The sequence below is a fragment of the Sapajus apella genome, unplaced genomic scaffold (genome assembly GCF_009761245.1).
Source record: "Sapajus apella isolate SASKATOON/1434 unplaced genomic scaffold, GSC_monkey_1.0 scaffold6, whole genome shotgun sequence".
In the NCBI taxonomy this organism is placed as follows: Eukaryota; Metazoa; Chordata; class Mammalia; order Primates; family Cebidae; genus Sapajus; species Sapajus apella.
Window position 1 is genome coordinate 80193684 of NW_022436946.1, and position 25190 is coordinate 80218873.

Consider the following 25190-nt stretch of genomic DNA (forward strand, 5'->3'; position numbering starts at 1 on the left):
AAAAAAAAAAAAAAAAAAAAGAGAGAAAAAAGAAAAAAAGAAATTGAGAAGCAACAGCAAACAAATTAAAAAAAAAATAGCTGAAGACAAGATAACTGAGATCAGAGTAGAACTGAAAAAGATAGAGACATAAAAATCCTTCAAAAAAATCAATGGATCCAGGAGATGGTTTTTTGAAAAGATTAACAAAATAGATAGACCTCTAGCCACACTGACTGAAAAAAAAAAAAAAAAGTGAGAAGAATCAAATAGACACAATAAAAAACGATAAGCGGGATATCACCACTGATTCCACAGAAATACAAATTACAATCAGTGAATAATATAAATACATCTACACAAATAAACTAGAAAATCTAGAAGAAATTGTTAAATTCCTTCACATATACATCTTCCCAAGACCAAACCAGCAAGAAGTCAAATTCCTGAATAAACCAATAACAAGTTCTGAAATTGAGGCAGTAATTAATAGCCTACGAACAACAACAACAACAACAACAAAAGCCCAGGACCAAACGGATTCACACCTGAATTCTTCCAGACGTACAAAGGGAAGCTGGTACTATTGCTTCTGAAACTATTCCAAACAATAAAAAAAGAGGGTCTCCTCCCTAACTCATTTTATGAGGTCGGCATCATCTTGACACCAAAACCTGGCAGAGGCACAACACCACCAAAAAAAGAATATTTCAGGACAACATACTTGATAAACATTGATGTTAAAACCCTCAATAAAATATTGGCAAACTGAATCCAGCAGCACATCAAAAATCATATCTACCATGTTAAGTTGGCTTCATCCATGGGATGTGAAGCTGGTGAAATATACATGAATCAATAAATGTAACCATCACATTAACAGAACCAGTGGAAAAAATCACATGATCATTTCAGTAGATGGAGAAAATGCCTTCCATCAAATTAAACACAGCTTCATGCTAAAAACTCTTAAGAAACTAGGTATTGATGGAATATAACTCAAAATAATAAGAGCTATGCACAATAAACCTACAGCCAGTATCATACTGAATGGGCTAAAGCTGGAAGCATTCTGTTTGAAAAGTGGCACAAGACAAGGATGCCCTCTCTCGCCACTCCCATTCCAGACAGTATTAAATGTTCTGGCCAGGACATCTGTCAAGAGAAAGAAATAAAAGGTATTCAAATAGGAAGAAAGAAAGTCAAATTGTCTCTATTTGCAGATGACATGATTTTATATTTAAAAAACCCCATTGTCTCAGCGCAAAATCTCCTTAAGCTGTTAAGCAACTTCAGCAAAGTCTCAGGATACAAAATCAATCTGTAAAAATCACAAGCATTCCTATACACCAATAATAGGCAAACAGTAGAGACGGGGTTTCACCATGTTGGCCATGATGGTTTCGATCTCTTGACCTCATGATCTGCCCGCCTCAGCCTCCCAAAGTGCTGGGATTACAGGTGTGAGCCACCGCGCCTGGCCATGACTGCCATTTTAATTGGAGTGAGATGGTATCTCATTGTGGTTTTGATTTGCATTTCTCTAATGACCAGCGATGATGAACTTTTTTCATATGCTTGTGGGCTGCATAAATGTATTATTTTTAGAAGTCTCTGTTCATATCCTTTGCCAGCTTTTTGAAGGGGTTGTTTTTCTTGTACATTTGTTTAAGTTCTTGCTAGATTATGGATATCAGTTCTTTGTCAGACGGATAGATTACAAAAATTTTCTCCCATTCTGTAGGTCATGTGTTCACTCTGATAATAATTTCTTTTCCTGTGCAGAAGCTCTTTAGTTAAATTAGATCACATGTGTCAATTTTGGCTTTTGTTGGCATTGCTTTTGGTATTTTAGTCATGAAGTCTTTGCCCACGCCAATGTCCTGAATGGTATTGCCTAAGTTTTCTCCTAGGGTTTTTATCATTTTAGCTCTTACATTTAAGTCTTCAGTCTACCTTGAGTTAATATTTATAAAAGATGTAAGGAAGGGGCCCAGTTTCAGTTTTCTGCACATGGCTAGCCAGTTTTCCCAACACCATTTATTAAATAGGGAACCCTTTCCCCGTTGTTTGTTTTTGTCACATTTTTTAAACATCAGATAGTTGTAGATGTGTGGTGTTATTTCTGAGGTCCTTGTTTTATTCTCTTGGTCTACATCTCTGTTTTGGTATCAGTACCATGTTGTTTTTGGTTACTGTAGCCTTGTAGTATAGTTTGAAGTCAGGTAGCATGATGCCTCCAGCTTTGTTGTGTTTGCTTAGGGTTGTGTTGGCTATACAGGCTCTTTTTTGGTTACATATGAAATTTAAAGTAGTTTTTCCTAATTCTGTGAAGAAATTCAATGGTAGATTGATGGAAATCACATTAAACCTATAAATTACTTTGGGCAGTATGGCCATTTTAAAGATATTGATAATTCATCTCCATGAGCATGGAATGTTTTTCCATTTGTGTATGTCCTCTCTTATTTCCTTGAGCAGTGGCTTATAGTTCTTCTTGAAGAGATCCTTCATATCCCTTGTAAACTATATTCCTAAGTATTTTATTCCCTTTGTAGCAATTACGAATGGGAATTCACTCATGATTTGGCTCTCTATTATTAGTGTATAGAAATGTTTGTAATTTTTGCACATTGATTTCATATCCTGAGACTTTGCTGAAGTTGCTTACCCACTGAAGGAGATTTTTGGGCTGAGGTGATGAGGTTTTCTAAATATACAATCATGTCATCTGCAAATGGAAACAATTTGACTTTCTCTTTTCCTATTTGAATATCCTTTATTTCTTTCTCTTACCTGACTTCCCTGGCCAGAACTTTAAATACTATGTTGAATGGGAGTGATGAGAGACAGCATCCTTTTCTTATGATTGTTTTCAAAGGGAATGCTTCCAGCTCTTGCCCATTCAGCATGATATTGCCTGTGGGTTTGTCTAGGTATTGATCAGACACACAGACACACACACACACACACACACACACACACACGCACACACACACATATATATATCTATATATATATCTATATATATCTATATCTATATATATATATATATATATATATATAGATATAAAATTTGGAGTTTATTTATTTTTTCCCAGGATGGAATGCAGTGCCCCAATCTCAGCTCTCACTGCAACCTCTGCCTCCCAGCTTCAAGTGATTCTCCTGCCTCAGTGTTCTGAGTAGCTGGGATTGTGCCCTCCTGCCACCATACTCAGATACTTTTTTTGTTTTTAGTAGAGGCAGGGTTTCATCATTTTGACCAGGCTGGTCTTGAATTCCTGACCTTAGGTCATCTACCTGCCTTGGCTTCCCAAAGTACTGGGATTACAGATGTGAGCTATCATGCCCGGTTGAATAAGCAAATATTTTTGGAAAGTTACTGGCAGTTTATTTGAAGCTCCCAACTGATGAAATGCCTATAGAAACAGGTTAACTAGAAAACATGAATTTAGCTATAAAAATTATTCATGGAAATAAAAGTCTCCATCAACATAGATAAATAGATTCAAATAATTATGAATGGTGGAGAGAAAAGAGTAATCTGGACAAAGATGATCACAAATATGATAACAAATAATTCAACAAATATTAAAATATATGGTCACAAATAACGTCCTTACCAGAGAGAATTTCTATCCCTATTCACGGCTCAAATCCTATTATTCAACTAGTAGTTAATAGACATATTATTTTACATGCTTTTGCAGAAAATTGTAGAATATCTATAAAATGTAATGAAAAGATATTAGCCAAGCTCAGATGGTAGAGTAGGCAGGAAAAAGTTAAAGCTGCTGAACTGTGATCAATTTCTTCCATGATTGGTGACTGGGAGAACACTTTGGGTAAAATAAAAAAGGCTAGTAACCTTGTAAACATGATTATTGACCTTCTTGGTAAATAGTAATACTATTCATTGTCTCTGTAATGACCTTAATAGGATATATCTGGATTCAGATATCTTAAGTAAACAAACAATTTATGGAGAATGTCACATAAACAACTTTGTGTTATAAGACATAGATGTTTCGTAACTGAAATCCTCCTTGCTGTATGTAGCAACTAAAACCAGAATAGCAACCCCTTCTGTTATCCCTGTGCAGAAAACTTTTGTTTTACATGGAATTAAAGGTCTGGAGAACCACATGAGATAATCCAAGTCTCTCTCTGCTTTGTCTGGATTTCTGACTGCTGGATTCTAATGTATTAGTACAGCTCCCCATGTGTTAATTATCCTGGGCGATTCTAGATTGGATATTTATGCATTCTGAAAACATTAATTTGCTGACAAAAATATGTTTAAGATAAAACTCGTGTTTGGACTGTAAGCAGGTATTACTGTAGATGGATTCTAAAATTTTATTTCATTTTTCTATTTTTTTTTCATGGATATCTAGCGTTAGTATATTCTTATGTCCTGCCTTGCCTCTGAGGATAACATGAACAAATTGGAGTTGGGGTAGCACAATGGTGGAGGAGTGAAATCGTAGATGCTCTAGAGAAAATGGTAGAATCCACCGATTGAGAGAAGTAGACTCCAAACAGGCACCTGAGTAAAAATTTTTGGCTTTCCCTGAACAGGATAAGAAAATTGAGTGGGGGAAATGATTTTATATATGTATTGTGGAACATTAATTTCACTGTGGAATCAATAGATTTGCTTGAAAATGTGAAAGTTTCTCAATGTTAATGGGGTAAGAATAAATTTGAAGTACTTCATATTTCTGGCAACGTTATATGGTACACGTTGCATGACCTTTACACAGTGAGCTAGGTTAGACAAATGCCTTGGCATTAATCAAGATGGGAATTAGAAGATCAAAATTTTGTTATAGAACTTTGTGTTCTTGAGGAAAATGAATGACTGTCTTCTAATTTTCAACCTTAGAGTCATCTGTGGCTAAAACATATATGTTTGAAGTAAAAATGCATGTTAGATCAATGAGAAGAAGGAGAAAATAAAAACTTGAGAAGGTTTATGTAAGATACTTGGCACACTTAACTTTCTTCTTTCGTGGACACATCTATATTTTTAAGTCCAAAGAATAAAAATTAATAACAAGAATGTGGAAAATTTGGCCCCTAAGAAGAGTATAAATTTCCTTTGTCTCCCTTCTATTATTCAGTCTTTCTCAAATAGAGGTCAGATTGATTGAATGATAAATATCAAGCACAATTTCTCTGAAAATCTATCATTCTTCATCTCTCTTTGTATTTTCTCTGTACCATACATTTGACCAATAATGTAAGAGGATGTCAGGCTGTACTTTACTGTTTGAGAAGAGACGTCATCCTAAGGAAAGTTTGGGGTAAAGATTTAATTGATACTTCTGTATATCTTACTGCATTTTTTCTCCTTGATGTCTTTTATCTCGGGATTGCCTTCCTTTAGTATGTCAATCTAGAGAGTCTGCATTCAAGATGTCCAGAAACCACTCAACCCATTTCTGCCAACCGCACTCAGTGGCTGCTCAAGGATTGTTGACTAAATGAAGGTACTATGCCTCACTCTAAAAATAGGAAGATTTTTGTTTTACATAACCTTTCTAAATGTCTCTTGCAAGTCTGTGGCAGAACTAAACAAGTGGTCAGGAATTTTGGCTTTAGGGATTGCGGTGCCCAGCCAAGTATTATTTTATCCAGACTAACATTCATATTGTGCTTTATTATCACCTATGACTCCGTTCATTTGAGTTTGCTGGGCAAAACCGGGTGAATAAGTGAAACATTACTTCAGTATTTTTGCAAAAATTATATCGTTTTATGAATATTTGGAAAAGTCGAGGTGAGTGCCCCTTATGTAATAATTTCTTTTCTTGGTAGGAAAATAGGAATAATCAATGCAGATATACCTTTTAGTTGGGAATGAAGCCAAATCATTGATTTAAGATTTCAGCATGAGCAGTTGCTGCTACAGGTCTCCCTTGCATCAATTATTATGAAAGTCATATCTTTAAATAGGAGCACTATGTCTCTTTTTTTTCCCATTTATTTATTTTATTGCATTTTAGGTTTTGGGGTACATGTGAAGAACATGCAAGATTGTTGCGTAGGTACACACAAGGCAGTGTGATTTGCTGCCTTCCTCCCCATCACAGACATCTGGCATTTCTCCCCTTGCTATCTCTCCCCAGCTCCCCACCCCCCACCGTCCCTCCCCTATTTCCCCCCAAATGGCCCCAGTGTGTAGTGCTCCCCTCCCTGTATCCATGTGTTCTCAAAGTTCAACACCCGCCTATGAGTGAGAACATGCGGTGTTTGATCTTCTGCTCTTCTGTCAGTTTGCTGAGAATGATGGTTTCCAGGTTCATCCATGTCCCTACAAAGGACCCAAACTCATCATTTTTGATGGCTGCATAATATTCCATGGTGTATATGTGCCACATTTTCCCTATCCAGTCTATCGTCGATGGGCATTTGGGTTGGTTCCAGGTCTTTGCTATTGTAAACAGTGCTGCAATGAACATTCATGTGCACGTGTCCTTATAGTAGAATGATTTGTAATACTTTGGATATATACCGAGTAATGGGATTGCTTGGTCAAATGGAATTTCTATTTCTAGGCCCTTGAGGAATCGCCACACTGTCTTCCAAAATGGTTGAATTAATTTACACTCCCACCAACAGTGTAAAAGTGTTCCTATTTCTCCACATCCTCTCCAGCATCTGTTGTCTCCAGATTTTTTAATGATCGCCATTCTAACTGGCGTGAGATGGTATCTCAATGTTGTTTTGATTTGCATTTCTCTGATGACGAGTGATGATGAGCATTTTTTCATATGTTTGTTGGCCTCATGTATGTCTTCTTTTGTAAAGTGTCTGTTCATATCCTTCGCCCACTTTCAAATGGGCTTGTTAGTTTTTTTCTTGTAAATCTGTTTTAGTTCTTGGTAAATTCTGGATATCAGCCCTTTGTCAGATGGGTAAACTGCAAAAATTTTTTCCCATTCTGTTGGTTGCCGATTCACTCTAATGATTGTTTCTTTTGCTGTGCAGAAGCTGTGGAGTTTGATTAGGTCCCTTTTGTCTATTTTGGCTTTTGTTGTCAATGCTTTTGGTGTTTTGGTCATGAAGTCCTTGCCTACACCTATGTCCTGAATGGCTTTGCCTAGATTTTCTTCTAGGGTTTTTATGGTGTTAGGTCTCAGGTTTAAGTCTTTTATCCATCTGGAGTTAATTTTAGTGTAAGGTGTCAGGAAGGGGTCCAGTTTCTGCTTTCTGCACATGGCTAGCCAGCTTTCCCAACACCATTTATTGAACAGGGAATCATTTCCCCATTGCTTGTTTTTGTCTGGTTTGTCAAAGATCAGATGGTTGTAGATATGTTGTGTTGCCTCCGAGACCTCTGTTCTGTTCCATTGGTCTATATCTCTGTTTTGATACCAGTACCATGCTGTTTTGATTACTGTAGCCTTGTAGTATAGTTTGAAGTCCGGTAGTGTGATGCCCCCCGCTTTGTTCTTTTTGCTTAGAATTGACTTGGCTATGTGGGCTCTCTTTTGATTCCATATGAAGTTTAAGGTGGTTTTTTTCCAGTTCAGCGAAGAAGGTCATTGGTAGCTTATTGGGGATAGCATTGAATCTGTAAATTACTTTGGGCTGTATGGCCATTTTCTCGATATTGATTCTTCCTAACCATGAACATGGAATGTTTCTACATCTGTTTGTGTCCTGTCTTATTTCGTTGAGCAGTGGCTTGTAGTTCTCCTTGAAGAGGTCCTTTACGTTCCTTGTTAGTTGTATTCCTAGGTATTTTATTCTCTTTGTGGCAATTGTGAATGGAAGTTTGTTCTTGATTTGGCTCTCTTTAAGTCTGTTATTGGTGTATAGAAATGCATGTGATTTTTGCACATTGATTTTGTATCCTGAGACTTTGCTGAACTTGCTTATCAGTTTCAGGAGGTTTGGGGCTGAGACGATGGGGTCTTCTAGATATACAATCATGTCGTCTGCAAATAGAGACAATTTGACTTCCTCCTTTCCTATTTGAATGCCCTTTATTTCTTTTTCTTGCCTGATTGCTCTGGCTAGAACTCCTAATACTATATTGAATAGGAGTGGTGAGAGAGGGTATCCTTGTCTGGTGCCACATTTCAAGCGGAATGCTTCCAGTTTTTGCCCATTCAGTATAATATTGGCTGTTGGTTTGTCATAAATAGCTTTCATTATTTTGAGATACGTTCCATCGATACCTAGATTATTGAGGGTTTTTAGCATAAAGGGCTGTTGAATTTTGTCAAAGGCCTTCTCTGCATCATTTGAGATATTCATGTGGTTTTTGTCTTTGGTTCTGTTTATGTGGTGAATTACGTTTATAGACTTGTGTATGTTGAACCAGCCTTGCATACCCGGGATGAAGCCTACTTGATCATGGTGGATAAGCTTTTTGATGTGCTGTTGCAATCGGCTTGTCAGTATTTTATTGAAGACTTTTGCATCTATGTTCATCATGGATATTGGCCTGAAGTTTTCTTTTCTTGTTGAGTCTCTGCCGGGTTTTGGAATCAGGATGATGTTGGTGTCATAAAATGATTTGGGAAGAATTCCCTCTTTTTGTATTGTTTGGAATAGTTTCAGAAGAAATGGTACCAGCTCCTCTTTGTATGTCTGGTAGAATTTGGCTGTGAACCCGTCTGGACCTGGGCTTTTTTTGGGTGGTAAGCTCTTAATTGCTGCCTCAACTTCAGACCTTGTTATGGGTCTATTCAGGGTTTCAGCTTCTTCCTGGTTTAGGCTTGGCAGGAGGCAAGTGTCCAGGAATTTATCCATTTCTTCCAGGTTTATTAGTTTGTGTGCATAGAGGTGTTTGTAATAATCTCTGATGATGGTTTGAATTTCTGTGGAATCTGTGGTGATATCCCCTTTATCTTTTTTTATTGCATCAATTTGGTTATTCTCTCTTTTCTTTTTTATTAATCTGGCTAGTGGTCTGTCTATTTTGTTGATCTTTTCAAAAAACCAGCTCCTGGATTTATTGATTTTTTGAAGGTTTTTTTTTGTGTCTCTATCTCCTTCAGTTCTGCTCTGATCTTAGCTATTTCTTGTCTTCTGCTAGACTGAGTTTTTTTTATCTTGTTCCTCTAGTTCTTTCAGTTTTGACAATAGGGTATCAATTTTTGATCTCTCCTTTCTTCTCATGTGGGCACTTATTGCTATATATTTTCCTCTAGAGACTGCTTTAAATGTGTCCCAGAGATTCTGGTATGTTGTGTCTTCATTCTCGTTGGTTTCGAAGAACATCTTTATTTCTGTCTTCATTTCATTGTTTATCCAGTCAACATTCAAGAGCAAGTTGTTCAGTTTCCATGAAACTGTGTGGTTCTGGGTTAGTTTTTGAATTCTGAGTTCTAACTTGATTGCACTGTGGTCTGAGAGGCTGTTTGTCACGATTTCCATTCTTTTGCATTTGCTGAGGAGTGATTTACTCCCAATTATGTGGTCAATTTTAGAGTAGGTGTGATGTGGTGCTGAGAAGAATGTATATTCTGTGGATTTGGGGTGGAGAGTTCTGTAAATGTCTGTTAGGTTTGCTTGGTCCAGGTCTGAGTTCAAGTCCTGGATATCCTTGTCAATTTTCTGTGTGGTTGATCTTTCTAATGTTGACAATGGGGTGTTAAAGTCTCCCACTATAATTGTGTGGGAGTCTAAGTCTCTTTGTAAGTCATTAAGAACTTGCCTTCTGTATCTGGGTGCTCCTGTATTGGGTGCGTATATATTTTGGATCGTTAGCTCTTCTCGTTACATTGATCCTTTTACCATTATGTAATGTCCCTCTTTGTCTCTTATGATCTTTGTTGCTTTAAAGTCTAATTTATCAGAGATGAGAATTGCAACTCCTGCTTTTTTTTTGCTCTCCATTTGCTTGGTAAATCTCCCTCCATCCCTTTATTTTGAGCCTTTGTGTGTCCTTGCATGTGAGATGGGTTTCCTGGATACAGCACACTGATGGGTTTTGTCTTTTTATCCAATTTGCCAGTCTGTGTCTTTTGATTGGGGCATTTAGTCCATTTACATTTAGGGTTAATATTGTTATGTGTGAATTTGATACTGTCATTTTGGTGCTAGCTGGGTATTTTGCCCTTTAGTTGAGCTGGTATTTGTTGTTCCTTTATATGTTTAGAGCCTCTTTCAGGAGCTCTTGTAGAGCTGGCCTGGTGGTGACGAAATCTCTGAGTACTTGCATGTTCCCAAAGGATTTTATTTTTCCTTCACTTATGAAGCTTAGTTTGGCTGGATAGGAGATTGTGGGTTGAAAGTTCTTTTCTTTAAGGATGTTGTATATTGGCCCCTACTCTCTTCTGGCTTGTAGGGTTTCTGCTGAGAGATCTGCTGTGAGTCTGATGGGCTTCCCTTTGTGGGTAACCCGACCTTTCTCTCTGGCTGCCCTTAGTATTTTCTCCTTCATTTCGACCCTGGTGAATCGGACGATTATGTGCCTTGGGGTTGTTCTTCTTGACGAATATCTTTGTGGTGTTCTCTGTATTTCCTGGACTTGAATGTTTGCCTGCCTTGCTACGTTGGGGAAGTTTTCCTGGATAATACCCTGAAGAGTATTTTCCAGCTTGGATTCATTCTCTTTGTCGCATTCAGGTAAGCCTATCAAACGTAGATTAGGTCTTTTCACATAGTCCCACATTTCTTGGAGAATTTGTTCATTCCTTTTTACCCTTTTTTCTCCAGTCTTGCCTTCCCGTTTTAATTCATTGAGTTGATCTTCGACCTCTGATATCCTTTCTTCTGCTTGGTCAATTCGGCTTTTGATACTTGTGCATGCTTCACGAAGTTCTCGTGTTGCGTTTTTCAGCTCCATCAATTCACTTATATTCCTTTCTATGTTGTCCATACTTGTTAGCATTTCGTCAAATCTCTTTTCAAGGTTCTTAGTTTCTCTGCGTTTGGTTAGAACATGTTCTTTAAGTTCACAGAAGTTTCTTACTACCCACCTTCTGAAGTCTGATTCTGTCATTTCATCACACTGGTTCTGCCTCCAACCTTGTTCCCTTGCTGGTGAGGAGTTGTGATCCCTTGTAGGAGGAGAGGTGTTCTGGTTTTGGGTGTTTTCACCTTTTTTGAGCTGGTTTCTTCCCATCTTTAAGGATTTATCCACCTGTCGACTTTGTAGTTGCTGGCTTTCAGATTGGGTCTCAAATCTTTCAGATTGACGTTCTGTTTGTTGATGATGAGTTTATTTCTGTTTCTTGGCTTTCCTTCTGACAGTCTGGCCCCTCTGCTGTAGGTCTGCTGAGGTTCACTCCAGGCCCTGCTTGCCTGGGGTTCACCTGCAGCAGCTGCTGAACAGTAAGGGTGGTTACCAGTTTTCTTCTTCTGCTATCTTTGTCCCAGAAGGATACCCGCCTAGTGTCAATCTGATCTCTCTTTTATGAGGTATCTCTTTGGATATATAGGGGTCATGGAGCTGCTTGAGGAGACGGTCTCTTCTTTATAGGAGCTCAAATGGTGAGCTGTGAGCTCTGTTGTTGTTCATTCAGAGCTGCTGGGCAGGTACTTTTAGGTCTGCTGCAGCAGAACTCATAAACTGCTTTTTGTTCCCAGGTGCTCTGTCCCAGGGATTTAGGGCTTTATTTATGAGTTTCTGTTATGCTGCTGCCTTGTTTTTTTTTTTTTCCTTCAGACCTGCCCTGCCGAGGAAGGAGGCAGCCTAGTCACTGTCGGCCTGTAGAGCCTTTGTTGAGCTGCTGTGGGCTCCGCCCCGCTGCCGAGTGAACTTCCCTGCAGTCCTGTTTATATGGGTGTAGGTAGAACTGCTTTGGTGATGGTGGCCCGCCTCTGTTAAGGCGGAGTCTCTCTGCTGTGGCGGGTTGCCTTGGCAACGGCAGGCTGCCTCAGCAATGGCGGTTTGACTTGGCAATGGAGGGCTGCCTCAGCATTGGCCGACTACCTCGGTCGTCGCGGGCTTCCTCAGCAATGGCGGACGCCCCTCCGCCACAGAGCTGGACTGTCCCGGGTTCCGCTGTGCTTGCTGTGAAACACTCAATCTAGAGTTTCTGGTTGCTGTTCTTTTGTGGGGGTGGGACCAGCCGAGCCTGATCGCCTGGCTCCCTGCCTCAGAGCCTTTTTTAAGTTGGTGTTCCAGTCGCCTGTTGAAGAGGCACCGGGGTCTGTTTGTTTTCCCCTGCGGCCACTCACTGGGCTGGCTTAAACAGCATCACTGAGGTTTGTGGCGCTTTTTGTTTTTTTTTTTTTTTTGCCCTGGAATCTACTGTCCTGGTTCTCTGCTCAGTCCCCTTTTTGAACTGGCGAATGGGTGACTTCCCATGGCTCCAATAGCCAGCCAAAAAGGCACCCAGACCAGTGTATTTTGTACGGAGAACCGCTGCTCAGGGGCGCCGACAAAGCAGCCGCGTGGGGTAAAGCAGCGGCTATGGCCGGCACAGCCGGGCTGGCCGAAACAGCTGCGCTGGCGACCGTGGAGCTCCTCTGCCTGCGAATTTCCTAGTCTGTGGGCAATTAAAACGCGGCGTCCACTCACCCTCTGCGCTTTCACTGGGAGCTGCAATCCTGAGCTGTTCCTAAATGGCCATCTTGGATCCTCCCTCCGGAGCACTATATCTCTTAAATCAACTTCAGTTGGTGGTGATAACACAGTCATAAAGTTTATCCTTTGAGTAAATAGAGAGTAAGAGGTAGTGAATTCTGTTTTTTATAAGAACATGCCAGTTTGCTATAATAATCGTTCAAATCCTTAGATTAATCAAACGTGTAGAGTTAGCATGTGAAACTTATAATTAACAGCCACACTTCATTTGCAGTGTAGCAAGTGGGAAAGAAAAAATAACATTAATTATATGCTTTATTTCAACAAGACTTTAAAGTATGTTGTGTTTTCTGAGTCTGTTTTACTTGTAACCCAGTTTTATCAGAGATGCAAATAAGAAAAATTTACACCTGGATAATTGTTTAGGTTACCAAAATGACTGCTAATATTAGATTGGTGCAATTATAATTGTGGTTTTTGCCATTACTTTTACACCAACCTAAAAATAAAACAAGAGATTCAATTCCAAATAATACAGGTTTAATTTCTACTAATTAAAACCAAAACATTATCTGAACTCTTTAAACCAAAATGAATTGGGATATATAATGTCTCTAGAACATTTAGGGCTCTTTAAAACATTTTTAAATAAATTTATTATTTTACAAATAAGTCAAGCTGTGTGCGGTGACTCATGCCTGTAATCTCAGCACTTTGTGAGCCCGAGGCAGGTGGATCACCTGAGGTTAGGAGCTCTAGACCTGACCAACATGGTGAAACCCCATCTCTGCTAAAGGTACAAAAATTAGCTGGGCATGATGGTACACACATGTAGTACCAGCTACTGGGGGGGCTAAGCCAGGAAAATCACTTGAACCTGGGAGGTGGAGGTTACAGTGATCCAAGATCTCACCACTGCACTCCAGCCTGGGTGACAGAGTGAGACTCTGTCTTAAACAACAACAAAAAAGAAATAAGCCAAGATATAATCCCCCTCCTTTTATTCATTTTCATCTTTCTCATTGGTTGAGAAAGGTACATATTAATCAAGACATAGATTTCTACTACCTGAGATTCAGTAATTTACGTACTTAATTATCTTTATATCCATATATCGCATTTATGGATAAGGTAAAAACTGTAGAAACTCAAAATGGATTTCATTTAAATCTTATTCAATTCTGTGCTTATTTGTTTAGGATGTCATTAAATTATGACTTACAATGAACTGAGTGAAAAATATTTTATAAATATTTGAGTTCTTTTGGTCACAGCTTCGGTACTGAGAGTTATCACAGTAAAAAGAAAGCAATACATATATGTTCTCATGGAACTTTTATTTGTGACTTTGGTTGGAGGCATAAAATAAATAAGATATATAATTGCAGGTAATAGGTGTTCAATGTTAAGGGAAAAATAAGTAGTAAAGGGACAAAGAAGTTCAACAGGAATGCTATTTTAGATAGAATGGGAAAGTGAATTTTGACAAGAGACATGAATAAAGCTACAGTTATCTGATGAAAATGAATTTCATGTATTGATAACATCAAGTGAAAGGGGAGAAACCCTTTTATAGCTGAAGTGAAGTGAACTTGAAGAAAATCAAGTGGTTGAGAAAGAGAAGAGTCCAGGTGCTTAATCACATGGTTCACTGTAAACCATTGGGGAGACTATGAATTTTATCTTGGTATGATGAGAAAATAATACAAATTTTGAGTAGGGGAGCAACATAATTTGATGCATTTTTGGCATTTCCATTTTATGAAAATAGCCATAACTGTTATCACATGCACATAAAAAGTAGAATAAGGGATAAAGATAGTTGAGCAAATAATATTTAGAATTTTTTCTAAAACAGGCTTCTTTATTTTTGCAATCTACTCATCTGACAAAGGACTAATATCCAGAATCTACAAAGAACTATAGCAGATTTACAAGATAAAAACAAACCCATTCAAAAGTTGGCAAAGGATATCAACAAACACTTTTCAAAACAAGACATATATGTGGTCAACAAGAATATGAAAAAATCCTCATCATCTTTAGTCATTAGATAAATGTAAGTCAAAACCACATTGAGATACCATCTCACATCAGTTAGAATGGTGATCATTAAAAAATCTGGAGACAACAGATGATGGAGAGAATGTGGAGAAAAAGGAACACTTTTACACTGTTAGTTAGTGGAAGTGTAAATTAGTTCAACCATTATGGAAGACAGTGTGGCAATTCCTCAAGGATCTAGAAATAGAAATTCCATTTGACTCAGCAATCCCATTACTGGGTATCTACCCAAAGGATTATAAATCATTCTATTGTAAAGACTTATGCACATGTATGTTCATTGTGGTGCTGTTTACGATAGCAAAGACTTGGAACCAACCCAAATGCCCATCAATGATAGACTAGACAAAGAAAATGTGGCAGATCTACACCATGGAATGCTATGCAGCCATAAAAAACCATGAGTTTGTGTCCTGTGCAGAGACATGGATGAATCTAGAAACCATCATACTCCACAAACTGGCAGAAGAACAGAAAACCAAACACTGCTTATTTTCACTCATAGGCTGGTGATGAACAATGAGAACACTTGGGCACAGGGATGGGAACAACACTTACAGGGCTAGGTTGGGGGTGGAGGAGAGGGCAGGGGAGGGACAGCAGTGGGGAGTGGGGTGGATGGGGAGGGATAACACCGGGTGAAATGCCTGATGTAGGTAATGGGGTGGGGGGCATGCAGACAGCAAGCCACCATGACATGTATGTACCTACGCAACAACCCTGCAGGATGCAGGAAGTGCACATGTACCCCAGAGCCCAAAGTACAATAAAAAAAAAAATCAAAATCATTTAGAGATTTTTATTTATTTATTTATTTATTTGAGACAGGGTATCACTCTGTCGCCCAGACTGGAGTGCAGTGGTGCAACAGCTCACTGCAGCCTCAAACTCCTGGGCTCCTAGGCTTAAGTGATCCTCCCTCCTCAGCCTCCTGAGTAGCTGGTACTACCAGTGAGTGCCACCATACTTGGCTATTTTTATGTTTTTGTAAAAAACAGGTTCTCACCATATTGCCCCAGCTTGCATCAAACTACTGGCCTCAAACAGTCCTCCCACCTCAGCCTCCCGTAGTGCTAGAATTATAGTCCTGCCTGAGCAATGAGCCTGGCTGGTGAGAAAGATTTTATGTGTAGTTCCTTAACATTGTTCTCCATAAAATTGTCTCACAGACTAATTTGCAATTTTGAGGATGCAAAATCATCTATATTTACTATGTTTCCTCTTAAAAGCATTGATAAATATAGACATATATACACATATATGTATTGTATATGTTATATATAAAATATTTTTATATACAAATATATTCAACTTCTTTTGACTATGTATAGGAAATAAATACTATCCAAAATCACAGAATATTTTAATAACCGTTACATTTTACATAGAACTCATCAAATATATTTTGAAAAATATAAATTTAAAAAATCTTTAATGAAATTATACTTTAGATAGATTTTTAATTAAAAAGTTTTACACTTAATATCATACTTTAATTTTATATGTCATTGAGATGCCAGTTAAAAAGTAGAAAATACAGTAAAAAATTCAGTATTATCTATTTGTCTCAAATAAAAGTACAGTGATTATTAAATAGTAATGTCACTATAGTAACAATAACAGAACTTGTAGATTTTCCCAAATTGAACTAACTCTATTTATCTGACTTCAAAGAGTATGGCAAGTTGAATGATCACTCAGCAATTGTTACCAGCTTAACACTTTTCAGTCATTACAGAAGGCATTTCTCTATTCACATTGACTTCTTAAGTAAGTATGCATTTGCTGAGCTATAAATAGTTTCCTTTCCATATTTGGTCTCTAAGTGCTAAACATGTAGACTTATCAGTTTATACAATCCAATGGCACTCTCTCCAGAGGCATCAGTAATGCATTTGGCAAATACCATGAACCATGAATTGTAAATTAACATAGTTATAATCTTGATAATGTTTAAAAAAAAGGTTCCAAATACTTATTTTTTAGTGACAACATTAGAAAAAACAAAGAAACAAACTGCAAGTATCATTTTTATTTTTTGAAAATTGATTTGAGGTAACCTCTGCAAGTCGCAGCTCCATATTTACATATAGTTCTGACCCTCTTTTTGGCTGAGCTGTGTTCAATACAATCTAAATATATATCTCTAGTACCTTTTGTTTGATAGTCAAAAATCAACTCTTCTCCAGCATTTATAGTTCTCATGGAAAACAATGCTATTTAGGGAAGGCAAGCATCAAGTTATCAATGAAAACATTGAACACCTGAACTTTTGGGTTACCACTATGCTTCACAAAATGAGATACACTTCCATATTGAGCTGCATCCACTGTGATATAATCAGATTCATAGTCCAGATCCTTTTTTTGTCATATAACTGCCCTCATCTTTCAGCTTCTTCACTTGTGATTACCTCTCCAACATATTCCATGACAAAACTCATTCTTTTAATCTTCACAAGTATTTTTATACCCCAGCCACGGTCACTGATACTGTGAAAGATACAAAGTAAATTACTGTGTGTTTTTATGTACAATCCTATTGGTATAGTCAGGTCCACACTGACAGCTTAAGATGCATTTATAGATTGGAGTAACAGGTGTGATTTTAATTTGTTGGTTTTTACTATTTGTCAAAAGAACTCCAGCCTCAGCAGGACAACATTTTTCAAAGAAGCAATCTGTGTATAAACAACCAAAGGTAGCTTTATTTACTAAGCCGATTACAGGAACTCTTTTGTATTCATCAATATGGCAGAAGTCTGAAGGTGGGAACTTTAAGTGAACACTATTTTCAACAAATATCGCTCCTTTGTTATTCCATCTTCTGTTGAGTTCATCTTGCCATCTCTGCAGAACTATCCTTTGTTTGGTCGCCTTTACAATGTACTCAGCAATGGCAGGTTTCAAAGTTTTGTTATTGTCTTTGAGAATTATTGCTTTGCCTTTCTTTACCTGAGATAGCTATGCTCATTATTAAAGAATTGCTGAAGCAGTCATGGGCATTTGAGATTTTGCAAAGGTTTCTAAGTATTTGTAGAATTTAGCCATCATTTTCATTTTATAACATAATATTCTTCACTACCCTGTAGTCACACAAGTAGTCCACCTCATAATTGTTTAGATTCCTTTTGGTAATTCAAATCAATTTACCTGTGTACTTTTCTTTTCTACACATTTCCCAAAGACTATCCAGTGCAACTAGGTAACTCACTACACCAAGCTCCTTGTGCCTTGGCCCCAGCTGCTGCCATCTTGTGGAGCTTTCATTCAAAGTCTAATAGGATATCTCATCTGGCATGATTCCCATCCTTGTCCAGCCCTGTGAGACTTGTGGCCAATGCTGAGAAGTCTGGTACCCAAGGCATACTGACATCCCTGGAGGCCCACATGGGCCACAGTGTCCCAACACTGTGTTGTTTTAATAACTACTTTTATTAGGCATTTACCATATGTCGTCATCTCTCATTATTGTATATATATTATTTAATATCTAACACGCTTTGTGTAGGCACTTTGTGTAGTGCTTAAGATTATGTGTTTCAATCACCCACAACTTGATTTGTTGATTTATTACCAGTCTTCAAGGAGAATTTATCACTCATTAATTCATTCTGATGAAGTTTGAAAAATAGATTTATTTTCTGATTCATTTATCCAAAATTACTTATCTCAGCTTTTCAGACAAGGAACTTGAGACTCAGTGCAGTAAAATAATTAACCCAGACTTGCTCAGATAATGAACATCATGGCTAAGTAGAAAATCAAGTTGTGGTGATTGAAACGCATAATCTTAGGCACTACACTGTAATGCCTGGAATAGCAATAAATACTATGTATCATAAGCAATATCCTAAGGTCATGATATTATACAGATAAATTTGATAATCTTATTATTTAGTATTAATATTTTTGTATGACAAATACATCTGCTCCACATAGAACAAAAGGACATCATTTGGTGGATTTTCTTAAAAAGGTAACCTAATTATATAATTGAAAGCCAAATGTATGTAACTAAACTCCACTAGATTAAGTCTGTACATTTTGAATTTATTTGAGAATATTTAGCTTTCAATGTTTATTTTTTTGACCTAAATAAAATATCTCTCTGCCCAATGTCTTATACGATATGAATTATATTATGTGGCATCAAGGACTTTTATTCACTCCCAACCATCCACATACCATTAATTAAAAATTAGAAATGTCCATTCAAAAATTAATTTTTGCAAAGTACATTATTTAGTAAAACTTTTTGCACTTACTCCTTCTTCCATTAATACAAACACATAGTTCTTTATTGCTAAAATGACAGAGGAATGGCCTCAGAACAGCAAAGATTTGGTGGTATCATCTGATAAGAAATATGAAACATTGTTTTAAATAATAGTATAATAGTGCAGTAAATCTCCCATGCTGTATCTCTATGTAGTCTTTGCCCCTCCTTCATATATTTAAGCACACAGGAATTTTATTCTCCAATAAACAAAGATGTCTTAACTATTTAATACCTCAAGTTAAATTCCTTATATTTAAAGAGTATTTATACCTGTATTTAAATGAATTGCTCTACTTTGTACTTGTTACCACATTATAAATGGACAAAGCATTTTACTTTTTATTTTGAGATGAAAAGAATAATTAAAAATAAAACGACATATGTTTTAAGATCTAATGAAATAGCATTTACTTTGACTAAAATATAAAATTCTTCACCATATAGTTCCAGCATTTTCCCCCAGCTTTATTGACATTCTTTTACCAAGAATTAGAGGGTTTTAGAACAGGACTTTTTTCTTTCCCAGATACTCAACACATGCTCATGTCTTTTCTTGGAATGCCTTCTTTACCTGTTAAAATTTTATTCATCTTTAAGCTGATTTATCATCAGTCTTTCTTCAAAAATAATTTATCACTTATTAATTCATTCTGATGAAATTTGAAACAGACCTGTTTTCTGATCCATTTATCCAAAATTACTTATCAATTTTTTTAAGTGCTAGTTACAGTGGGAAATCAAATGGTTAATAAAATATTCACAAATGTGTAATTCATAAGTTGTGTAAATGTCTTCACACAATCTTTGTAATACATTCATATTACACGTGTTTTTTTATGATGTTGTGTTTACCCCTCTCCCAAGAGGTGATGAAAAGATAGATGGGCTATGGAGGAGAGTTTTTTGCTTATCTTTGCATCTTGAGCACTGAGCATTGATACCTAATGCATTCTTTGAATTTTTAAAGATGAATATTTAGTATCTTTTAAGTGGCATACATCTGAAAAATAAGGAAGTAAGAAGAAGTGAGATTTTCTGAATCCTGTACTGTTCACTGTATTGTAGTAGCTCCAATAAGAATTCACCAGGAATAATAGTCATTCTACTAATCGCTCTGTGATTCAACAGTTTTTTTTGTTTTCAATGGATGAAATTCAACGATTGTTTTCAAGCATCAAATTAGTGTCGAGTGTAAATTAAGCATATATGTGAGATGTTGCTAGTCCCTTTATATGAAATTGTGCTCAATCATTATGGATGGTCAATTGGTTTAATATTTGCTATAGTCTAGAGAGGTATTAGATATTCTTTTAACCAAAGACAAAACTAGATCTATAGCATGGGTCAATAAACCAAGAACGTTAATATGGCTTGGCTGTGCCCCCACCCAAAACTAAAGTTGAATTGTATCTTCCAGAATTTCCACATGTTGTGGGAGGGACCCAGGGGGAGGTAATTGAATTATGGAGACCAGTCTTTCCCGTGCTATTCTTGTGATAGTGAATAAGTCTCAAGAGATCTGATGGCTTTATCAGGGGCTTCCGCTTTTGCTTCCTCCTTATTTTCTTTTTGTGCTGCTATGTAAAAAGTGCCTTTCACCTCCTGCCATGATTCTGAGACCTCCCCAGGCATGTGGGACTGTAAGTCCAATTAAACCTCTTTTTCTTCCCGGTCTCGGGTATGTCTTTGTTAGCAGCCTCAAAATTGACTAATACAAACATTAATATAACTAAAAGAAAATTCCCTCCCCTTAAAAAAATCCTCTGCAATACCAAAAAAGTCAATATATGTGTCTTCATATTTGAATACAGCACAAGATTATGAAGATCATAAAGATTGAATACAGCACATAATTACAAGTATAATAAAGATAATTTTAAAACTTTTTATGTGAATTAGGAAGCAGTGTCTTTTCAGTTACAAGCAAAGGATTACTGAACACTCAAGAGCCTCAATATTATATGTAAGCTATACTTATGTGTCTTGTGATAGTGACTTATGATAGATTTTGTTGCAATAGGTAACCAAAATTTCAAACATGTCTCCAAAATGATAGCAATAATCTTTCCAGTCATCAAGTTAAGATAAAATTCTGTAAGAAAAATGTATCTACTGATGAAATATATAGAGAAAATTTGAGAGACACTAAAGGTAGTAAATGGGAAAAACAAAAGTCTTTTACGTACCAGAATGGCTTGAGAACTGGCCAACATAAAAGACATGAAAGCTAATTTCTTCTGAAAAAATTGTAAGCTCTTCCATATTTTTATTATTATTATTATACTTTCAGTTCTGTACTACATGTGCAGAATGTGCAGGATTGTTACATAGGTATACAAGTGCCATGGTGGTTTGTAGCACCCATAAACCTGTCATCTACATTAGGCATTTCTCCTAATGTGATCCCTCCCCTAACCCATCCCCCTGACAGGCCCCAGTAAGTGATGTTACCCTCCCTGGGTTCATATGTTCTCATTGTTCAACTCCAACTTACAAGTGAGAACATGCAGTGTTTGATTTTCTGTTCCTGTGTTAGTTTGCTGAGAATGATGGTTTTCTGGTTCATCCATGTCCCTGAAAAGTACATGAACTCATCCTTTTTTTATGGCTTCATAGTATTCCATGGTGTATATGTGCCACATTTTCTTTATCCAGTCTATCATGGATGGGCATTTGTGTTGGTTCTAAGTCTTTGCTATTGTGAATAGTACTACAATAAACATAAGTGAGCATGTGTCTTTATAGTAGAATGATTTACAATCATTTGAGTATATACCTCATAATAGGATTGCTGGGTCAAATGGCGTTTTTGGTTCTAGATCCTTGAGGAATCACCACAAAATGGTTGAACTAATTAACATCCCATGAACACTGTAAAAACTTTCCTATTTCTCCACATCCTCTCCAGCACCTATTGTTTCCTGACTTTTTAATGGTCACCAAAACAACTACTAGGTAAATAACAAAATTAAGGTAGAGATAAATAAGTTCATTGAAACCAATGAGAACAAAGATACAACATAGCATAATCTCTGGGGCAGAGCTAAAGCACTAAATGCCTACAGGAGAAAGCAGAAAAGATCTAATATTGACACCCTAACATCACAATTAAAAGAACTAGAGAAACAAGAGCAAACAAATGAAAAAACTAGCAGAAGACAAGAAATAACTAAGATCAGAGCAGAACTGAAGGAAATAGAGACATGAAAAGGCCCTCAAAAAATCAGTGAATCTAGGAGCTAGTTTTTTGAAAAGATTAACAAAATAGACCTGTAGCCAGACTAAAGAATAAGAAAAGAGAGAAGACTTAAATAGACACAACAAAAAATGCTATATGAGGTATCACCACTGATCCCACAGAATTACTATAATTTATTGAAAATGTTTAGTGTACATAAATATTACAATTCATGGTTCATGGATTAATTATTTTTTAGGACAGTAATGTTTTGCGATAGCACTCAGCTACTTCATTTCAGGGCACTAGGTGCTATGTAAAAGTGATATTATAGCAATATTCTCTTGAGTGAGTACAAAATCTACAAATCTTTCATCTTCTCCATTCCACTAAGCTTAAACCTCCTTACTTATATTCTTAGTCCATCTTATATTTGATGCATAATATTGGATCCTGATTAGGACAACTTCTTTTAATGATTGTAGCATGAACCTTTAGGTGGTGCCTTTGATAATGGGTAGCTCTTTACCACACTTCATTCTTAAATTCCTTTTCCTTAAGAATGATATTCATAACAGTCTTCCTTAAGCCTCTCTCAGAACACAGGTATTTCTGCTTACTTTTGATTTCAGTATATACTGACTTGGTAATATAAATTTTTCATTAATAGAAAAAAAAGAAATGTAACTCTAAAATATTCTTCAGTAATATGAGGTGAGTAAATATAAGGGAGTATAGTAGAAAAAAGGAGGAAGAGGGAATATAGGTAAATTAGTACAGGTGAGAAAAGTAAGAGAAGACATGCATCAAACAACTCACTTATATTACATGTATATATTCCTGCACAGAGTTAGGTCTTTGGATTATATTAACTATTGGGGGATTGAATTTCTTGGAAGTTTGAAATCACAGTTTTTAAAGCTGTTTTGTATTTTTATTGACTTTTTATTTTTCGATTTTTTTCATTATCAAGTCTATGTTTACATACTCAAATCTAACAGCTAATATTTTTAGGTTTCAGGCAAGTTATAGTAAGTCTTAATAGAATGTGAACGATAAATTACCTAACAGGGCATATATTATAAATAAAATAACATATATAAATTCCCAATAAAGGTACTAAGAAACATTTAATATTTATCATTATTTTAAAAAGAATTATTATCAACATAGTCATTATTATGATATTATTATTAAGACTTTTTTTTTATATTGTACTTTATGTTCTGGGGTACAGGGGCAGATCATGCATTATTGTTGCATGGGTACATATATGGAAATGTGGTTTGCTGCCTCAATCCCCCCTTCCCTGATATCTGGCATTTCTCCCCATGTTATCTCATGCCAACCTTCCCACCCTCTGCTATCCTTCCCCCAGCATCCACCAACAGACCCCAGTGTGTGATGCTCCCCTCCCTGTGTTCATGAGTTCCCATTGTTCAACCTATGAGTAAGAATATATGGTGTTTGATTTTCTGTTCTTGTGGCAGTTTGCTGAGAATGATTGTTTCCATAGTCATCCATGTCCCTACAAGAACACAAACTCATTGTATTTTTGTGGCTGCATAGTATTCTGTGGTGTATATGTGCCACATTTTCCTTGTCCATCATATCATAGATGGGCATGTGGGTTGGTTCCAGGTCTTTGCTATTGTAAACAGTGCCACAGTGAACATACCTGTGCATGTGTCTTTATAATAGAATGATTTATAATCCTTTGGGTGTATACCCAGTAATGGGATTGCTGTGTCAAATGGAATTTCTTTTTCTAGGTCCTTTCTAGGAATTGCCACACTGTCTTCCACAATGGTTGCACTAATTTGCACTCCCACCAACAGTGTAAACATGTTCCTATTTCTCCACATCCTCTCTAGCATCTGTTGTCTCCAGATTTTTTAATGATCGTCATTCTAACTGGCATGAGATGGTATCTCAATGTGGTTTTGATTTGCATTTTTCTAATTACCAGTGTAATTTTTTCATATGTTTGTTGGCCTCATGTATGTCTTCTTTTGAAAAGTGTCTGTCCATATCCTTAACCCACTTTTGAATGGGTTTGTTTGTTTGTTTTTCTTGTAAATCTGTTTTCATTTTTGTAGATTGTGGATATTAGCCTTTTGTCAGATGGGTAGATTGCAAAAAAATTTTCCCATTTTGTTGGTTGCCAGTTCACTCTAGTGATTGTTTCTATTGCTGTACAGAAGCTCTGGAGTTTAATTAGGTCCCATTTGTCTATTTTGGCTTTTGTTGCCAATGGTTTTAGTGTTTTAGTCATGAAGTCCTTGCCTATGCCTATGTCCTGAATGGTTTTGCCTAGGTTTTCTTCTAGGGTTTTTATGCCATTAGGTCTTATGTTTAAGTCTTTAATCCATCGGGAGTTAATTTTAGTCTAAGGTGTTAGGAAGGGGTCCAGTTTCTCCTTTCTGCACATGGCTAGCTAGTATTCCCAATGCCACTTATTAAATGGGAATCCTTTCCCCATTGCTTGTTTTTGTGAGGTTTGTCAAAGATCAGATTGTTGTAGATGTGTGGCATTGCCTACAAGGCCTCTGTTATCTTCCATTGGTCTATATCTCTGTTTTGGTAACAGTACCATGCTGTTTTGATTACTGTAGCCTTGCAGTATAGTTCGAAGTCAGGTAGCATGATGCCTCCAGCTTTGTTCTTTTTGCTTAGGATTGTCTTTTCTATGTGGGCTCTCTAAAGGTTCCATATCAAGTTTAAGGTGGTTTTTTTCCAGTTCTGTGATAGGCATTGGTAGCTTGATGGGGATATCATCAAATCTATAAATTACTTTGGGCAGTATGGCAATTCTAACGATATTGATTCTTCATAACTATAAGCATGGAATGTTTTTCCATCTGTTTGTGTCCTCTCTTATTTCGTGAGCATTAGTTTGTAGTTCTTTTTGAAGAGGTCCTTTACATCCTTTGTTAGTTTTATTCCTATGTAATTTATTCCTTGTAGCAATTGTAAATGGGAGTTCACTCTTGATTTGGCTCTCTGTTAGTTTGTTATTGGTGTATAGGTATGCTTGTGATTTCTGCACATTGATTTTATATCCTGAGACTTTACTGAAGTTTCTTATCAGTTCAAGGAGATTTCAGGCTGAGACAATGGGGTCTTCTAAATATAATCATGTCGTCTGCAAGTAGAGACAATTTGACTTCCATCTTTCCTAATTGAATG

General features: G+C 36.8%; 1 pseudogene; it reads right to left on the reverse strand.

The window, feature by feature from the left end:
- Positions 1 to 16573: 16573 nt before the first annotated feature.
- On the reverse strand, positions 16574 to 17795 carry LOC116549124 (annotated as a pseudogene).
- Between the last annotated feature and the right edge of the window lie 7395 nt (positions 17796 to 25190).